The following is a 15,230-nucleotide window of genomic DNA, read 5'->3' as shown; positions in this document are numbered from 1 at the left end:
TTAATAATATATTTCTCAGAATATGAATATTTTAATCTCTTTTTAATATTAGTATTATAGTACATTCCACTCCAATGCTAATTTGCACAAAGCAGATTATATTACGTAATTTATGTAGACATATCAAGGTTTAGGTTTAATGTTTAAATACAAAACATCCACCATCAGCACAATGAAAAAAATGGTCCTTACATTGGCACAATAAAATAACCAAATCTAAATTACGGAAATAGAAACATAATGTCTCTGTTTCAATATTTCCATGTACAAATTATGAAAAACCGACCAGTCTAGGGATTTTTCTTTTTTTTTATTGTGTGTGTGTTTGTGTGTGTGTGTGAAAGAGAGAGAGAGAGAGAGAGAGAGAGAGAGAGAGAGAGAGAGAGAGAGAAACATCTCTAAAAACGAATCTTTGAGGCCTTATTATCAAACAAAGCTGCTAATTTCCTTCTCTTTTTTAAAGAGCGTGGATGGCCTGCGCGGCGAGAGAGCGAATGCTATGTATTCCTTGAGACGTGCCTGGTTACCCTTGCAGAATAGCAAATGTAAAATTAGTGAGAATGTGTGTATGAACACTGTTGGTCAATTAGCGCTCGGGAGGCGAGAAGCCGCTGGCACCTGCTGCCATTCATCCTGAACACACACACACACACACACACACACACACACACACATGCACTCACTCCCTCACTCATACATTCTCTCTCTCCACTTCAGAAGGAATAAAGTTGGAAATATGACAGATACATAACAGACATTTCTAATATCGACCTGCCATCTCCTCAATTCCACCCAGAGCGGCTGAACGGCCGAGAAAATACACAGAGCACACAACACGAGTTTAGCTTTTACATCTATTTCAGGCATGCAGGAGACACAAATATCCTGCTCAGATGTTTTAACCACCATCCACAAAACATCTGATCTTCGTTTTGCTGTACAGTCAGCACGTTTTAGAGTTTTTCCTTATTTGACACACACAGGCAGTTTTTGTTTTCTGCTTGCAAGGCTGCATTTATTTAATAAAAAACATGGAAAAATTAGCAAAAATAGCAAACATTTTACTGTTATTTGTATGTTATATGTTTGTTACATTATTACATTATAAAATGTAATCTTTTTTTTACATTTAATTATTTTTCATTTAAATATATATATATATTTATATATATATTTAATTTTCAGTGTTAAATGATCCATCGGAAAAAATTTTGATGTCAATTTTATTTATGCTCAATATATTGATTTAGACACAAGATTTGCAAAGTGTGTCTTCTGCTTACCAGGACATATGCTGGATAAGTTGGTGGTTCATTCTGCTGGGGCAAACCCCTGATGAGTAAAGGGACTAAGCTGAAAAAAAGGAATAAATAAATGTCACAAATGCATTTTTACATTCCATTGCTTTTGTACATTAGTGTTATGTTCATTTACATGTGAAATATAAATTAAGTGGAGAACATAATAATTTCAAGCATATTTAAAACTTTTCACATCTGAAACCATAAAATTGGTCAAATAAAAGTGCAAAATGACAACGACAAAATGTTATTATCTTTCTCAGTCCCCACAATGCGTTTTCATGTGTTTTCCTCAATTTAAAATAGCTTAATTCCTCTCAACAAGCACATTTACACTATTAATGAAATCTATAACTAAATTCAATGCTTTTAAAAACTGCACAATATATTTGTTTACAAAAATGCTAATTAGTAAAAATAGCAAAGATTTTACTGTTATTTTTATGTTATTTGTTGATGTTTTGTTCGGGCGAGGCAGTGGCGCTGTAGGTAGTGCTGTCGCCTCACAGCAAGAAGGTCGCTGGGTCGCTGGGTCGAGCCTCGGCTCAGTTGGCGTTTCTGTGTGGAGTTTGCATGTTCTCCCTGCCTTCGCGTGGGTTTCCTCCGGGTGCTCCGGTTTCCCCCACAGTCCAAAGACATGTGGTACAGGTGAATTGGGTAGGCTAAATTGTCCGTACTGTATGAGTATGTGTGTGAATGTGTGTGTAGATGTTTCCCAGAGATGGGTTGCGGCTGGAAGGGCATCCGCTGCATAAAAACTTGATGGATAAGTTGGCGGTTCATTCCGCTGTGGCGACCCCGGATTAATAAAGGGACTAAGCCGACAAGAAAATGAATGAATGAATGTTATGTTCATTTATTCATTTTCTTTTCGCCTTAGTCCCTTTATTAATCCGGGGTCTCACTCTCATACACTCTCATTCACACACATACACAACAGACATTTTAGTTTACTCAATTCGCCTGCACCATATCTTTGGACTTGTGGAGGAAACCGGAGCACCCAAAGGAAACCTACGCCAACACGGGGAGAACATGTAAACTCCACACAGAAACGCCAACTACCCCAGCCGGGACTCAAACCAGCGACCTTCTTGCAGTGAGGCGATTGTGTTACCCACTGCGCCACCGTGCTGCCCCTTCATTTATGCTCAATATATTTAGTTTTAAATAGGCCCACTATTTTGAATGCAAGTTAGTAAGTATAGGCTACATCAGAATTTTTACAACAAAAAAAATGCTGTTTTTAATTATTATAAATGTTTTTTAAGCTAAATATTGTAAAGAATATTGATGCAGAAATTTCAGATTTGCATTATATTATGTGTATTTATGTAAATATATAAATATATTACATGTATGTGAGCGCGGGGCACAAAGAAACGCGGTGTTAAATGTAACAGAGTTTGAAGATTTGAGTTAGCCATGGCATGCTTCCAAGGTTTTCACCAGTGTCGGCAGACGTCTTGCTGCCAATTATTGAAAAAGTTAGACGAAATTTGGATGAGAAACACAGGAGAAACCATTTTTGCTGCATAAAAGTATTTTTTTTTCATAGTCAATATATTTTTTTATTTAAATAAATCTGTGAAAGGATGTTAGTATAATCTTATCTTGTTGTGACTAACTTCTTCTAGGCTAAAATATGGAACCATTTTGAAAGGTGTAAAAAAAACAGTGACTGCTACCCAGTTTTAAGGAAAACATGACACAGCAGCGTTAGTTGTAACAGGGTGATTTAATTAAGCCACACACTGTTGCACACCAACTAAACTAACAAAATAATTTTTGAATTTTAAGTGTAATGTTGAGAACTTTTTTAAACAAAATGTTTTTTGAGACAAAAAAACATTTTATTGCTAATACTCCAAATAAGTGCATTGTATAATAATAGATAATAAACCAAAAAATCCAAATGTGTTTATCCAATAAATAAATAAATAAACATGCTGTGCTATGTAGAATAAAAATAAATTGAGCTAAGTACTGAGGCAATAGCAACTATTTAAAGTAAACTGCATTTAAATGAATTGTCTAAAATCTGCCTTTTTAAGTGTGCGTTACAACTAACCCCCTGTCTGTTACAACTTGCCCCACAGGTGGGGTAAAAAGTAACATTTATACTCCTGGCATTTTTGGCAATACTGCACAGAAACCATAAGTCCAGTGACCATACAACCAGTGTTCATTTGTAGGAGAGGGTTTTGCGTTGTTGGTAAAAAACAAACGGTTTGTCTAAGCCCATTACAACCAAAAAGTGTCACTTTGTGCCTATAGCTCTCCCCTATAAAAAAATGTCAAGCAGTACTTCATCCAACTAATGTGTCTTTCATTTCAGTTTGATATTATTTGTTTTGTTTTTCCAAGTAATATATTTAAAATTCAAAACATACTTAAATATAAATAAGTTTTATTAAGAGCTCAACTAAGAAATATTTGTTTTGACCCATGTAAAATTTTGAGGTTATTCACACAGAAACTCAGTATGCTTTGTACTATCATGAACTTAAAAAAATATTGTTTAAGGCATCAATCAAATTTAGATGTGAAACCATTACTCTAATGTTTTTTTAATTGGATTAATAAACATTTTATGGGAATTTTTGTTTTGATTAAAGCTATATTTTCTTGTTTAGAACAAAAAGAGATTGTAAATTAATTGACGTTCTTTAACAAGACAAATAGGCTTTGAACCAGGTTATATCAAAGTGTACTCATGGAAATAGAAAATATCGTTTAAGGCAAATTATTTGTTTTTCATTGGTTCAAGTGATAAAATTTAGACTTTAACCATTACCCTAATTCTTTTAAAATTGGAGGAATGAAAGCTTTTTTCCAGTGTAAATATATTACATATATAACATATACAAACACAAATCAGTTATTTTAACTAACAAAATATGTCATAATTGAACCGTATTTTTAGTTGTTTTTTATCAAACAAACAGCCTTGATGAGCTTTTCTTAAGTCTATGCTTTAAAAACATGACAAAATCCTACTTATTCTACACGTTCACAGTAATTCGGTGTATAAAATCAGTAAGAGTGTCCTGTAAGTCTGTGCTCCTCCAGAGGCATTTGTGGGTTGTGTATGTCACGGCGCTGTGATTTGCTTCATTGTTTTACTTAATAAGCGCTGGATCTGCCGCGCTTTCGCTCCTGTTGTCCCGCCTGACCTCGAGTGTTTGACGGCGGCCCGCGGATCGATATTCCTCGCGGGGTTTTTATCCACACGCGCTATTCTAATGTCAGAGAGCAGGCCTCAATTGATAATGATAAATATTTTGCCGGTGTTACGGTTTAACTGGTGACCGTGTTAACTGGTGTCCCTTTCCAGATGTAAGCTATTCACGTTTGCAGATTGGCAGATTCGTCACTTTTTCACAGCAACAAAACATGTCCATACCAAATAAAGATTCTTATTACTCGGTGTCAGTGTCATTGTGTGCATTATTGATTTTAATAGCTGTGTAGCAGAACAGTATATAACCAAAGTAAATAAAAAAAAATAATTAGAATTTACATGTCTTTAACAGGATTCGAACCCGTGTAGTGAAAAGGTTTAGCACACGTATCAGTCAACTTATCTAACTGAGCTACTCAGAACTTCAAACGAAGCGGTCTGTTTTAATATATTTGTCAATTAAAACATGCCTTGCTGTGGTTGTGGACCCGTGTTAACATGTTTCCATCGATGTTAACATGTTTACATGCTGTTTAGTTACATGTACTCGCGTTAACGTGTTTCTACAAACTCTCCCGCTGATAGAATAGCTCTCTGTGACTAAACGATGCTTCATCAGTTGCTCAAACCATGTTTTTTCTTAGTTCTAGACTCATGTCTACCTGTGCCTTTGGAGTCGTGTTAACTCGTGACCCATGCTCATACATGTAACGTAAATAAAGATTTTATCCAAAAAATGAATACAATGACGATATTATTATGCAACATATTATGTCTAATATATGTAATATATATTTCATATATAATATTATGCAACAGAATGTTAATTGAAAATCGCAACATTTCAATGTATGATCTTGGTCACATCTGTATCAAGGTACTTATGAACATGATTTGGCTACATACGATAAAATTACTAAAAGCTGCTAAGCCTACGTCAGTGCTTGATAGCTCAATTAATTAGAACGTATGTTCCTTTCATGAGTCTCTTTTGTTAGTAGGTTCGAATCCACATACGAGTTTTGTTTATGTAGCCTGATTTTTTTTAATTCTCTTTAAAATAAAATGGGGGGACTGCGATTTATAACGTATGCTTATTTAGCCGAACAACGTAGTCATTTAGAGCTATTCTGAGAAAATATCAGCTCGTGTAACTTTGTAGACACAGACTAACACGAGTCAATGGGACTATTATATTCTGATTGCATAATATTCTAATATTCTGTTGCATAATATTATATATGAAATATATATTACATATATTAGACATAATATGTTGCATAATAATATCGTCATTGTATTCATTTTTTGGATAAAATCTTTATTTACGTTACATGTATGAGCATGGGTCACGAGTTAACACGACTCCAAAGGCACAGGTAACGTTAGACATGAGTCTAGAACTAAGAAAAAACATGGTTTGAGCAACTGATGAAGCATCGTTTAGTCACAGAGAGCTATTCTATCAGCGGGAGAGTTTGTAGAAACACGTTAACGCGAGTACATGTAACTAAACAGCATGTAAACATGTTAACATCGATGGAAACATGTTAACACGGGTCCACAACCACAGCAAGGCATGTTTTAATTGACAAATATATTAAAACAGACCGCTTCGTTTGAAGTTCTGAGTAGCTCAGTTAGATAAGTTGACTGATACGTGTGCTAAACCTTTTCACTACACGGGTTCGAATCCTGTTAAAGACATGTAAATTCTAATTATTTTTTTTTATTTACTTTGGTTATATACTGTTCTGCTACACAGCTATTAAAATCAATAATGCACACAATGACACTGACACCGAGTAATAAAAATCTTTATTTGGTATGGACATGTTTTGTTGCTGTGAAAAAGTGACGAATCTGCCAATCTGCAAACGTGAATAGCTTACATCTGGAAAGGGACACCAGTTAACACGGTCACCAGTTAAACCGTAACACCGGAAGATTAGGTGAAGGGAGCGTGTCGCGGAGGAGCTGCCGGTAACCTCTGGCTCGGCGCGGCGGATCGGGACTCATCCATCCGCGTGTCAGCCGCTGTCGGGTCGGGAGCGGCGGTGAGTAAACACGGCGGACGGGGACGGCGAGACCCCCAGCGGACGCACGCACACACCACCCCCTCCCAGCCGTCCTGCTGTTCCCACTTTGTCCTCCATCAATCACCGCCATTGTGTCCTGGATGTTAGATAGAGTCACTTAATATCCTCTTCTTCATCTGTCCGCTCCGGCAGCACATGATGCGCCCGTGAGAGCCGAAGGACGGCGCGTACGGATGGTGGAACAACCGGGGACTGCGTATTGGCCTAAATGTGTGTCTCTGTGTGTGTGTGTGTGACAGAGCGCAAACATGACCTGCTGGAAACACGAAATGTAAGCAGACATATAGACTATTATACACACATCACCTTTTTGAAATGTACACTACTGTAGGCTACACTGAAAAGGGGTTCAGGTTGCAAACAAGGTTGAATTTAAACAAACAAATTAGGTTGAACATTAGGCTACTACATTTAATTTGTTTAAATTCAGCCCATATAAATAGTTTACAAGCACTTAAATAAGTAAATCCAATGTATATATCATTAAATCCAATTATATATATATATATATATATATATATATATATATATATATATATATATATATATATATATATATATATCCTCAACACCTTAACTCTTTCTGATTTTGATTGTAATGTAAGGCTAACGTGCACCTTTTTTTCTTTTGTAAATCTGCATTGCAATGAAAATTATGAAATTATCAAAATAAATTGCATTGTTCATGCAAATGTTTTAATTTTTCAAAAAAAATTATAATTTTACAAATAAGCAGCCTGCATGTGTAATATAAAAGTCACAATAAATGTGTATAAGATGATAGTATGTTATATTAACTATAAAGTAAAATATGTTTAACCTAGATTTATTATTTCCTAAAAAAAAAAACTTAAGGTCTGTTTTGACCTACTTTAAACTAAGCATTTACATTCTTTATAGAAAAAAATAAAAATAAAACATAATTATAAAAGAACATGTTAAATGTTAAAAAAATATGCAAAATAAAGATTATTTTTTATCACAACAGCAATAATAATAATTTTAATAATCATAAGTTAAACTTATAAAGTATATTTTTCCTAACTTAAAATTAATGTTTTACTTTTTAATTAGATTTGGGGGAGGGGACTAAACTGTACCAATAAATAACCAGAGTTTATAAATACAAATAATAATAATTAATTGCAGAATTTATAGGGGAATAATGCAACAACAACAACAACAACAACAGTAATAATGATAATAATAATAATAATAATAATAAAATGAGGAAGAAAAATAACAACAACAACAACAACAAAATTTAGTCTTTATGGAATGAAAACTATTAATATACAGTGCTCAGCATGTATGTGTACACCCCTTACAAATCTATCTTTTAAATTATATATTTAATAGAAAGCTTTACAATATTATATTTATGCATATACATTAGATTAGTCAGTACTGAAGCCAAATCTGGAGCTAATCTAACAAAACAACTTACGATAACGGTCCAAAAACTAGTACACCCAAATTTATATGCTATAGAAAAATTTTAAATACAAATTTAAAAAAAAAGCGGAAGAATCAAGAAAAGAATTTTTTTTAAAAAATTTTGTAGGCTGTTTTTTGCAATATTTTGCTTGAATTTATTTGTATTATCTTTAAATTTCTAAAGATGCTCGGTGACAAAAAATATTATTTTAATAAATATATCTGTTTGGTAAATCTGTTTTGTTTAAATGCACCAAAACACATTGCCTATATTCACTGAGAAATGGATACAAATATTCATTTTCAAAATGGGGTGTAATTATGCTGAGCACCATATATAATATAATAATTAAAAATTATGTATTTCCTGGAGTTTTAAGATAAATTCCGAAGTACAAAATCTTTGTTATCATTGGAGGAGTGGCACCAAAGCAGGACCCTCTTTTAGAAGCATTTGAATGTGGTCAAAATGTACAGCTCATTGTGGACACTGAGTCTCTACAGCACACAGAACTCCATATTCAACTCAACACTTGATTATCTGCTTGCACTGTTTATAACTGTCTGTACTTTGTTCTGTTTCTTCATTATTGGTTTTATTTAAAGTGTCTGCAACTTAAAATGTAATGGAAATAAAAACATTTTCAATTCAGTTCAATTCAATTTAAGTTATCTTTATTTCTATAGTGCTTTTACAATGTACAGTTGAAGTCAGAATTATTAACCCCCCTGTTTATTTTCCCCCCAATTTCTGTTAAACGGAGAGATTTTTTTCAACACATTTCTAGTTAAATAACTTATTTCTAATAACTGATATTCTAATATTCTAATAACTGATATTCTAATATTATCTTTGCCATGATGACAGTAAATAATATTTTACTAGACATTTTATAAGACACTTCTATAAAGCTTAAAGTGACATTTAAAGGCATAACTAGGATAATTAAGTTAACTAAGCAGGTTTGGGTAATTTGGCAAGTCATAATGATGGTTTGTTCTGTAGACTATCGAAAAAAATATAGCTTAAAGGGGCTAATAATTTTGACCTTAAAATGGTCCATAAAAATTAAAAACAGCTTTTTTTTCTAGCCAAAATAAAACAAATAAGACTTTCTCCAGAAGAAAAAAATATTATCAGACATTACTGTGAAAATTTCCTTGCTCTGTTAAACATCATTTGGGAAATACTTAAAAAAGAAAACAAAAAGTAAAGATGTAAAGGGGGGCTAATAATTCTGACTTTAACTGTAGATTGTGTCAAAGCAGCTAGTAAACTGAAACTGTGTCAATCCAGTATTCAGAGTTTAAGTTCAGTTTAGTTCAGTTCAGTGTGGTTTAATTTTCACTGCCGAAAGTCTAAACACTGATTTTCAATATTTTTGTTAACTGTAAGTTGTTTATTTCACAGTCATAATTATAAAATTAAGAGAGTTCTGGTAATAGTAGCAATAGTAATAATGGATAAACTAACATTTAATCAAAATAACCCAATATTAAAATAACTCGCAGTTTGGAAGGTGCTATTGTAACCTATATTTGGGTTATATGTTGGGGCATTTTTGACCTAAATATTTTAACTAATTATTAATAGACTGTACCAAAAAAAAAAAATAAATAAATAAAATAAATAAACAAAACTAATAAATAAATAAATACAATTTAATACTTATAATAATTAATAATGTATAATTAATAATATATAATAAATAATAATTTATAATAATTAACTGCAGAATTTAAGAGGGAATAATGCAATAATAATAATAATAATAATAATAATAATAAGAAGAAGAAGAAGAAGAAGAAGAAGAAGAAGAAGAATGACAACAACAAAACAGCAATAATACTAACAATAAATATAGTCTTTATGGCATTAATACTAATAATAAATAATTATAAATACTAATAATTATTATCTTAGTATTTCATTATTTTTTTATTTGTTAAAATAATAATAATAATAATAAATATAAAAGTATTAACAGTATATAAGTAATAATAATAATAATAATAATAAATATAATAATAATAATTATTATTATTAATAATTAATAATATAAAATAAATCATAATTAACTGCAGAATTTAAGAAGGAATAATATAACAGTAAAAGTAATATTAATAATAATCTAAATAATAGTAATAATAATAATAATAATAATAACAAGAATAATAATAATAGTCTTTATGGAGTTAATAATAATAATATATAGTTTTAAATACTAATAATTATTGTTTTATTATTTTCTTTAAAAATGTTATTAAAATAATAATAATAACAACAATAATAATAATAATAATAATAATAAATAATAATAATAATAATAATACCTATTATTATGATTATGATGATGATGATGATGATTATTATTATTATTATTAGCAACCCATAGCAATCTTCTAAAACCTAAAGGTCAGTTTTGCAAAAAGTATTTTAGAACTGTAACCTGTGCAAATACATGGAATGTAAACGTCTGTAAGATCCAATAAATCAGGTATGCTTTTTATGTGCACTAATTTAAGAATATAAATGCATTACTTTTTTCATTAAATTGGCTGCAGTTACTTTAAATTGCAAGTTCTTTTTTAAAATTTTTTTTTTAATGAAAGGGATAGATATATATTTAATTGTCTCAATTTACAGTTATTTAATACAGCACACAAAGTAAATGCAAATAAAAAGCAACAAACGTGTAGGTGCAGCTCAGCCCTGACCTGACTGAGGTTCCCCGCTGCGCCTCAATATTGACTCTCACAATTAGCGTCAATATCAGAGCCATTAGTGACCATATTATTGTGGGATTGAAATCAAAGTGAATTCATAATGACTACAGCAAACAGCGCGACACGGTTAAAGGGCGCAGCGCTTTGAAAAATAGCCCTTTCATTTCATAAAGCCTTCTTAACAAATAATAAATTGACCTCTTAATAAATGGTGCAATGTTCAAACCTTGAGCAGCCGCTTAACTAATTAGGATTAAATTCCAGTATATTAGAACTCGCTAATTTGTCAATTAAAAAATACTTAGCGACCATGGCATTGAATTAAACATCAGACATATCAGAGGACCTCCCCGTCTCCATGCATTCTCTTGTAAAAATGACAAAAACACTAATTATACAATAACAAATGTGCCCAAAATTAAACTACATTTCTTTCTTTATTTTTCTTCCTCCTGTAATTTTTAAGATCTCAGCAATTTTCAGTCTGATGTAAAGAAAACACCCAAAATACACTTTTAAATGCTTCTTTCATGGCGCTGTATCAATTTGTGTCTATAGATTTTATATAGATTCATTTCCCCCTAAAAATTAGATTTAGAGCCATAAATCTCCATCCCAGCATATATTACATTGTAAAAAATATCTGTTGATTAACAGTTATTATGTTTTTTTTTTGTGTGTGTGTGATTCAGGTATTTTCTGTTTATTCACAGTTATGCAGTTATGTATAATTGCATTAGGGACCTGCTCTATTGACTTTTGGAGCCCTATTTTAACGATCTAAGCGCAAAGTCTGAAGCGCAGGGCGCAAAACCATTAAGGGCGTGTCAGAATCTACTTTTGCTATTTTAAAGATGGAAAAATCTGCTCTGTGCCGCAGCGCATGATCTAACGAGTCTTCCCTGAGGTCCAGCTTTCCAGCCTCCGGCGCCTTGACTGCAGATCTTCACAAGACATTAGGCCAGAGGAGAAAGGGTCGTGCCCAACTGAGCCTGGTTTCTCTCAAAGTTTTTTAATTCTTCACTTTCGCCAATTGGTAAAGTTTTTTCCTCGCCGCTGTCACCACTGGCTTTGCTGCGCGTTGATGGATTTGCTCTTCAGTGTTTGGACTCTCAGTTGTGGTTATTAAACCATACTGAACTGAACTTAAACACTGAAAACTGAACTACAGTTTAGTTTCGATTTACTATGATCTTCTATGTGAAGCTGCTTGACACAATCTACATTGTCAAAGCGCTGTATAAATAAAGGTGAATTGAATAGAATTGAATAAAAGGGTTGAGCTTATTCTCTTAATGAGTTATAGGTGTGTTTTGAGAATAAACCAATCAGAGTCTCATCTCTAATTCCCCTTAAGTGTTAGTTGCGTCGGTCCATGTTGCATTTGTTATTTATTTACATATATATTACTTTTTGTAAGTGGAAAAACTGAACACTTCACTAGCGAAAAAACTAACGCAATCTTACAGCAATTCGTAACTTTTTGATTTAGTGGCTAATTCGTATAAATTCATAAGATCTAATTCGTACAATTTTGTACGATTTGTTCATCACACAATGACGTTTGAGGTTAGAGGTGGGGTTGGGTGTCACGCCTCCTTTTTAAAATCGTTCATTTTCGTACGACTGAATTCGTACGAATTAGCTACTAAACTGACAAAAACGTAAAATACTTACGTTTTCTCATTATAGATCAGACTGGAGAAAACAGTTAAACAGCATCTGCAGCGCAAGGATAATGAGCCTCCTCCATCCGGCCCTTACTTTCACTTTCTCTCTTTCGTGAATAAGGAAACAATGGAAACTCACTTCACTGAAGACATGCATTAGCCTACATTATTAATTTAACTTGTAAAGCGCAATATTTGTTTCAAAACTATTTCTAAATTCAGTTCTTTTTTCTAGCAAACGAATAAATGAACAATAATAACGAAGTGTGCTCATATCCAAAGACACGTCTTATGCTCCATATGGTCCAAAACCTGACAGGTGGACAAATCTAAGCTTGTTTTTAATAAAACAAATATAAACATGCATATAATAAATAATACTAATGATAATAATATTATAAGCAACAATGCGCCTTAACACACCTCTTTTCCAGACCAGAACACCCTACAAAGTGTCTACAAAGTGATTCTAGTGAATTTGTATTCAAACAACGTGGCAGAAAACGGTAAAATTAGGGTTGCGTTGGTCTGAAACTGCACCAGATGTATGATAGGGCCACTGATGTTTCACCTCTGCAGTTTTAAAATTAGACTTTTAATGACATTTTAGTCTTGTAAAACAATATATTATGTAGGTAATAAAACATTACAGCCTAACAATGAAAATCGCTAAATGAAACAAGTTAGTTTAACTTATTATCTTTTTAAAATGTTACTTTGACTTAATGAAAAAGAGCTATGGTAATTCATAAACTAATTATATCAAGCAGAACTCATACCGAGTGAGTTATGAATAAATTAATTCAATTGTTTGTGTGCAAAAAGCAATACTAAACCATTTGAGTTGCTACAGTATCTAGATATTTGGACTCATCAATTCATTCTATTAACTGAACTCATATCGGTTTGATAACTGTACCTAAAATGTTTACGTGACTAATAGTCTAATAGTGTTTGACGATATAAACACAAATAATAAATGTGTATATAATGTGTAAAATGTGTATATATATTCATTCTTGCTTAGTTGTGACGCATGATTTGTTTGATTGCATTAATAAATTTACTAGTTTAGACGAAACTGGACTTAAGTGTCCTCTTTATGTTGCGTTCCCTTGTGCATTAAACGTTTATAAAAAAAAAGGGTTTGTAACAAAAGAAACCATGAATTTTGAACCCAACTTTATCCAATCCAGATAACTGTGCTATATAAATGCTAGTAATACAGTCAGAATTATGTATTTTTATTTCCCAATTTCTGTTTAACGGAGAGAAGATTTTTTTTAAGCAGTAGATTTTCAATTTCTAATACCTGATTTTTTTTCTTTTTTTTTAATCTCTGTCAGTAAATAATATTTTACAAGATATTTTCAAGATATTAGTATTCAGCTTAAAGTGACATTAAAAGGCTTAACTAGGTTAATTAGGCAAGTTAGAGCAATTAGGCAAGCCGATTTATAATGATGGTTTGTTCAGTAGAAAACTGAAAACAATATATTGCCTTAGAGGACTTATAATATTGACATTAAAATGGTTTTAAAAAATTAAAAACTGCTTTTATTCTTACCGAAATAAAACAAATAAGACTTTCTCCAGAAGAAAAAGAATTATAGGAAATACTGTGAAAAATTCCTTACTGTTAAACATCATTTAGGAGTATTTGAAAAAGAAAACAAAAAGTCCAAGAAGGGCTAATAATTTTGACTTCAACTGTTCAAATTTAACTAAATGTATGCATTATTTCCATATTTAAGCATAACATATATATATATATATATATATATATATATATATATATATATATATATATATATATATATATATATATATATATATATAAACATAAACATCTTTAATTGGAAATCAGTCAGCTAAAGAGAACTATTACATTAATTGTTCATGTTCTGTCCCTAAAAGCTTTACTAATGTCAGGTTTTTGAGATGAAGAGGTGGTGTGTGTGTGTCCTCTGTATTTTCCAGAGCTCATCAGTGTGTGATTTATGGAGTTAAACAGTCTCCTGAATGATGCTGTTCATGTGATGGAGACATCAGCTCTATGGGCTCGGCCCACTATTTATTTATGGAGGATTTTTTTTTTTGACAAATAGGCAGAGCTGCCACGCGTGGATGATCTCCCTCCTGCACACACATGCCTTGTTTACAGCGCAGAAAGCATTTCCACGCATTATACAAATCACACACACTGGTCTAAAACGGGTGAGTGAGATAAAACACGTTTTTACACACATGACCTTCCTGACCTTCTGCTAACATTAAGACAAAGATTGCACCAATAAAATGATTTTGCATCTTTTTATATTAGTTATGCACTATTTTTGTTACAAATATGAACACTGTCATGAATTAACTATTTATATCCCTTTAAATATTATTAATACACTTTTTTATTTTAGTGGCATATATGAATATTCATCCATTAAAAAATACCGTGAAGTAATTTAGAAAAATGCCTAAAATAATTTTAGGCTGGGAATAGGCTATAGTTTTCCCTGATAGTTAGGAAATAGGGTGTTTTTTTGTAACAATAATAATAATAATAACAACAGCAATGATAAAAATGATCATAATAATATTAATAAATATGAATTTTATTGTATTTTTTTAACAAATATGAATTTCTACCGTGATGTAAATATGTATTGCGGTTCAAGACACTAAGCTGTTTATTATTATTATTATTATTATTATTATTATTATTATTACTGTTATTATTATTATTATTATTATAGCTGTTAATAACAATAATAATAATAATAATAATAATAATAATAACAATAATAATAATAATAAT

General features: G+C 31.7%; 1 protein-coding gene and 1 long non-coding RNA gene across 3 annotated transcripts in view; one reads left to right on the top strand and one right to left on the bottom strand.

The window, feature by feature from the left end:
• The window catches only part of ap3b1a (adaptor related protein complex 3 subunit beta 1a), a 762,544-nt gene that overhangs the window by 524,112 nt on the left and 223,202 nt on the right, over positions 1-15,230 (bottom strand). The gene's annotated exons all lie outside the window — the stretch shown is intronic.
• LOC147831760 (uncharacterized) lies at positions 6,404-13,495 on the top strand. The gene is made up of 3 exons (XR_015519977.1): positions 6,404-6,542; positions 6,717-6,855; positions 11,629-13,495. It is a non-coding gene; the product is annotated as an uncharacterized LOC147831760 (long non-coding RNA).

The sequence above is a fragment of the Danio rerio genome, chromosome 21, assembly GCF_052040795.2.
Source record: "Danio rerio strain M-AB ecotype USA chromosome 21, GRCz13ab, whole genome shotgun sequence".
Taxonomy (NCBI): Eukaryota; Metazoa; Chordata; class Actinopteri; order Cypriniformes; family Danionidae; genus Danio; species Danio rerio.
The sequence above is the reverse complement of the archived record's forward strand: the minus strand, read 5'-3'. Positions and strand labels throughout refer to the sequence as shown.